Below are 6,464 nucleotides of genomic sequence, written 5' to 3' on the forward strand. Positions count from 1 at the left end.
GACCTATATTGAGGTTTTTGTTTCATGTGTGTATGACTATCCTACATTGAGTTAGACGCAGGAATCCACCATTTTGTGACAGCAGTACACACAACAGCACCAGCGTTCCGGTTCTTTACGGGCTCATAAAATCCAAACTGGGGTAGTAATTAAAACTCTTTCATCAACTTTTAATCAGAGGGGTTCAATCTCTCTTCTGTGTTCATTAGAAGCGGAAACGACAAACGGCCTCAGAGGAGATAATGTTTGAAAAAAAGCGAAACATTTTAAGCCAACTTTCCTATTGAAGTTGGCATTGCAAACTTCCTGTTGATTTAAGGTGTGAGGTATGAGTGTATGAAATATAGGTCTAACTGAGACCTACATAGAGGTTTTTGTTTCATGTTTTTCCGACATTCCTACTAGAAGTTAGAGACAGTTTTGTCCGTGTTTCCTTCCTATGGGGTGCCAGAGCGCAATTTTGAGTTTTGGGGTTTGGTTTTTTGATTAGATTGTAATTTTTGCCAGTCCTGATGTGTGTGTCAAATTTGGTGAGTTTTGAAGCATGTTAAGGGGGTTAAATTACAGCTCAAAGAGGCGGTGGTATAATAATAAAGAATAATAATAATAATAAAACTTTAGAAATTCAATAGGGTCCTCTGTCCCAAAGGGACATCGGTCCCTAATTACAGAAAAAATGGCAAAAATATAAGTATCTTTTGCTAGATTCCTCACATTTTGCAAACCACTACTAAATTGTCAGTTTTAGTCAAACTACTTTGGTCTCACTGTTAGAGATTTTTTTTTTTTTTTTTCAAGTCAAAGATGTCACCTTTTACAAGTTGATTTTTCACAGTTACACATGTATCGAAACAAAAATTTAAAAATAAATATAGGCGGGATATTCCTCACATTTTTTTAATTCCTACAGAATTGTCAACATTGTTCAAACTATTTTGGGCTAACTATTACAGCTTAAAACATAAAAAAAATAAAATAAAAATAAGCGGTTCTTTTGCTAGATTTTGTTGTTGGGGGGGGGGGGTGGATTATTCCTCACATTTTCCAAATGACTACAGAATTGTCAATTTTAGTCAAATTAATTTGGTCTAAATGTTAGGGAATAAGCGGTAGAAAATGGATGGATGGATGGATGGTTAACGATTCAATTATTTATTTATTTATTTTGGCAATTACAAATGTAATCAGAGTAACACAATTTGTTGGAAATGAGGTATTCAGTACGTGCGGCGTTTTTAGCCCAGGTTTATTTATTTAAGGCACCATTTAAAAAAAAAAAAAAAAAAAAAAAAAAGCCACTGCCGCCCCCAAAAGATTAGGTTAAACAAATCAACCAAAAAACGTCCCGGTGAATGAAAATGAAAAAACTAAATAAGCAGTCGAAGTAAAATAAGGAATATCCATAGAAATAGTCAAACAGCATCAGTTTAAAAAAAAAGGTATGAGTGTATGAAATATAGGTCTAACTGAGACCTACATAGAGGGTTTTGTTTCATGTGTCTACAACATTGCTACTGGAAGTTACAGACGGTTTTGTCTGTGTTTTTTTCAAAGGAGGGCGCTAGAGCGCAATTTTGAGTTTTGGGGTTTGGTGTTTTGATTACATCGCAATTTTCGCCAGTCCTGATGTGTCAAATTTGGTGAGTTTTGAAGCATGTTAAGGGGGTCCAATTACAGCTGAAAGAAGCGGCGGAATAATAATAAAGAATAATAATAAAACCTTAGAAATTCAATAGGGTCCTCTGTCCCAAAGGGACATCGGTCCCTAATTACAGAAAAAATGGCAAAAATATAAGTGTCTTTTGCTAGATTCTTCACATTTTGCAAACCACTACTAAATTGTCAGTTTTAGTCACACTACTTTGTTCTCACTGTTAGAGATTTTTTTATTTATTTATTTATTTTTTAAAGTTAAAGATGTCACCTTTTATAAGTGGAGTTTTCACAGTTACAGTCGAAAAAAATAGATATAGGCGGGTTGTTCCTCACATTTTTTAAATTCCGACAGAATTGTCAACATTATTCAAACTATTTTGGGCTGACTATTACAGCTTAAAAAAATGTCAGTAAAAAAATAAAATAAGTGGGTCTTTTGCTAAATTTTGTTGGGGGGGGGGTTGGATTATTCCTGTACCAACAAGGCAATGTTTTCTTTTCTTATATCGTTCATGCCTGCCTCCTGCCTCCTGCCTCCTGCCTCCTCCCTCCTGCCTCCTGCCTCCTCCCTCCTGCCTCCTGCCTCCTCCCTCCTGCCTCCTGCCTCCTCCCTCCTGCCTCCTGCCTCCTGCCTCCTGCCTCCTGCTTCCTGCCTCCTGCCTCCTGCCTCCTTCCTCCTGCCTCCTTCCTCCTGCCTCCTGCCTCCTGCCTCATGCCTCCTGCCTCCTGCCTCCTCCCTCCTGCCTCCTGCCTCCTGCCTCCTTCCTCCTTCCTCCTTCCTCCTTCCTCCTTCCTCCTTCCTCCTTCCTCCTGCCTCCTGCCTCCTGCCTCCTGCCTCCTGCCTCCTTCTAGTGGGCTGAATCCAAGCCAAAGTCCTTTCAAGCAACACAAAATGTCAACAATGACAACACAGCACACAAACTGAGCTTTTGTTGTTGTTGAGGCAAACCTTCTCTGCCAAGAATGTTGAATGTGGAAGCCAGCAGGGACAAAGAATAGTGAATACAATAGTCTATTTTTTTTATTCCACTTGGAAAAAGGGTCATATTTGCTGATTTGACACATTTTTGCAAATTGTCACGTCTATTTTGTTGATATTTAAGAAGCCATTACATTATTATATGTTGAATATTATCATATTCATTATTCATGTTTTTTTGGGGTGGTTTCTATCTATCTATCTATCTATCTATCTATCTATCTATCTATCTATCTATCTATCTATCTATCTATCTATCTATCTATCTATCTATCTGTCTGTCTGTCTGTCTGTCTGTCTGTCTGTCTGTCTGTCTGTCTGTCTGTCTGTCTGTCTGTCTATCTATCTATCTATCTATCTATCTATCTATCTATCTATCTATCTATCTATCTATCCATCCTTCTATCTATCTATCTCTCCATCCATCTATCTATCTATCTATCTATCCATCTATCCATCTATCTATCTATCTATCTATCTATCTATCTATCTCTCCATCCATCCATCCATCCATCCATCTATCTATCTATCTATCTCTCTATCTATCTTTTCATCTACAAACATACTCGTAAATCTATATCAATATTGATCCATGAGTAATCAATAAACAAGTTATCATTAGTAGTAGTAGTAAAATCATGTTTTTTTTAACAATATGAATATGATTATTTATTAGTCATAAAATAAATGAACTGAAGTGAATGAGTTTAATATCAATACTTATTCTTGACTATTCAATAAAACATGACAATAAGTGAGATCATATTATTCATCAATCACCACATAAATGACCCTATTAGGTAAAGTAATATTAAATCATTATATACAATTTTATAAATATTGGTTCATGATGACAATATCTAATGAAACTTTTTTTTTCTCCATCGCATGTTTGAAGGGAGATGTACCTAATGCTGTGGCCCAAACTGTGTTCAAACAGCACAGCACTTTAGTGTTTCATTCCGTCTTATTTTGATGAGCACACATGCTGGAATAACAAGAAGAATATTAGTGTCAGCTGTCTCAAAGGCTGCTGGGGGCCCAAGAGCAGACTTGGGGGTTTTGTAGCGGTGACCTGCTGTGCGGCCTGCCTGCTGATGCTGATTACAAGACGGGGTTGTCATGGCAACTGACAAACAGGGTCAAGGGCTAAAAAGTGTTTGTTGTAATGATTCTTGCCAAACAATGATAGGAACCTACTTCTACTACCTACTTCTGCCTTCCAAGCCTGACACACACATACTGCAGACACATCGATAGATATATAGATAGATAGATAGATACATGGATGGATAGATAATTAGATAGATAGATACAAACCACATTTCCATATCAATCAATCAATAAATCAATCAATGTTTACTTATATAGCCCTAAATCACGAGTGTCTCAAAGGGCTGCACAAACCACTACGACATCCTCGGTAGGCCCACATAAGGGCAAGGAAAACTCACACCCAGTGGGACGTCGGTGACAATGATGACTATGAGAACCTTGGAGAGGAGGAAAGCAATGGATGTCGAGCAGGTCTAACATGATACTGTGAAAGTTCAACATGATACTGTGAAAGTTCAATCCATAATGGATCCAACACAGCAGCGAGAGTCCCGTTCACAGTTGGGATATTGTGTTAGATGTAAATATAAATGGAATACAATGATTTGCAAATCCTTTTCAACCCATATTCAGTTGAATGCACTACAAAGACAACATATTTCATGTTCAAACTCATAAACTTTATTTTTTTTTTGCACATAATAATTAACTAAGAATTTCATGGCTGCAACACGTGCCAAAGTAGTTGGGAAAGGGCATGTTCACCACTGTGTTACATCACCTTTTCTTTTAACAACACTCAATAAACGTTTGGGAACTGAGGAAACTGAAGCTTTGAAAGTGGAATTCTTTCCCATTTTTGTTTTATGTAGAGCTTCAGTCGTTCAACAGTCCGGGGTCTCCGCTGTCGTATTTTACGCTTCATAATACGCCACACATTTTCGATGGGAGACAGGTCTGGACTGCAGGCGGGCCAGTCTAGTACCCACAGTCTTTTACTATGAAGCCAAACTGTTGTAACACGTAGCTTGGCATTTTCTTGCTGAAATGAGCTGTGGGATGTTCCATAAGAGTGGTTGATGAGCATTTCTCAACTTTATCAGTTTTTCTTGCCACCTTCCCCAACTTATTTTTCACGTGATGCTGGCATCAAATTCTGAAGTTAATTATTAGTTAGTTTGAACATCAAATATGTTGTCTTTGTAGCATATTCAACTGAATATGGGTTGAAAAGGATTTGCAAATCATTGTATTCTGTTTATATTTACATCTAACACAATTTCCCAACTCTTATGGAAACGGGGCTTGTATAATAAAAAGTGAGCGTGATGACAAAACAATGTGATTAGATGGAGCAGGTGTACCTAATCAGGTGTCTCCAGTAGTTGTCCTTGATTTCCATCAGCAGGTCAGCTGACCATCACAATTCTCTTATGTTGACGTTTGTTGACATGGCACAGACGGATGGAAGACAAGACTTTGTTTCAGCGGTTGTCGGACGCCATCCTTCACGCAGCCACGAGCTGGCTCCTTGCAATGATGTCATCACAACCAGAAGAAGAAGAACAACATCCGCTCCAAATGGAGCTTTAATGCGAGGCTGGCAAGCAGACTAATGGACTTTTAATCCACTTCCTGCTGCGGCCTCCTCGGTAACAGGAAATGGACATCAAGTGACGTTTCACAGGATGGATTGGTTTTTAAGAACATTATTGAAAATGTTGACTTGTCAAATGTGAAGTAAAAATGTACACGTGCATGCATATATTTATGGATGTTAGTAAGTAGAAAATACAGAAATAGGTCACAATATTTTCCTTTTTTTTGTGGAACTTTTATGACAAGAAAATACCAAATAAAAAATAAATAAAATGCATTAATTTTATCATTTAAAATAAGAATTTATTGAGCTCATTCTAAAATATATAATTTTGTGTGCAACTTATAGAATAAGTTGTATTTTCTATTAAATACTTATATATTTTATTATGTTCCATTTATTTGTAGAACTTTTATGACAAGAAAATACCAAATTAAGAAATAAATAAAATGCCTTTATTTTGTCATTTAAAAGAAGAAATTATTGAGCTCATTCTAAAAGATATAATTTTGTGTGCAATTTATAGAATAAATTGTAATTTCTATCAAGTAATTATATATTTTTAATGTTCCATTTTTTGGTGGAACTATTATGATAAGAAAATACCGAATAAAAAAATAAATATAATGCAATATTCATCATTTAAAATAGAAAATTATTGAGCTCATTCCAAAATATATAATTTTGTGTGCAACTTATAGAATAAGTTGTATTTTCTATTAAATAATTATATATTTTATTATGTTCCATTTTTTTTAACTATTATGACAAGAAAATACCAAATTAAGAAATAAATAAAATGCATTAATTTTATCATTTAAAATAGGAAATTATTGAGCTCATTTTCAAAGATATAATTTTTTGTGCAACTTATAGAATAAGTTGTATTTTCTATTAAATAATTATATATTTTATTATGTTCCATTTTTTTGAACTATTATGACAAGAAAATACCAAATTAAGAAATAAATAAAATGCATTAATTTTATCATTTAAAATAGGAAATTATTGAGCTCATTTTCAAAGATATAATTTTTTGTGCAACTTATAGAATAAGTTTTATTTTCTATTAAATAATTATATATTTCATTATGTTCCATTTTTTTGTGGAACTATTATGACAAGAAAATACCAAATAAAATTTTAAATAAAATGCATGAATTTTATCATTAA

Source organism: Nerophis ophidion, linkage group LG12, assembly GCF_033978795.1.
Source record: "Nerophis ophidion isolate RoL-2023_Sa linkage group LG12, RoL_Noph_v1.0, whole genome shotgun sequence".
NCBI lineage: Eukaryota > Metazoa > Chordata > Actinopteri > Syngnathiformes > Syngnathidae > Nerophis > Nerophis ophidion.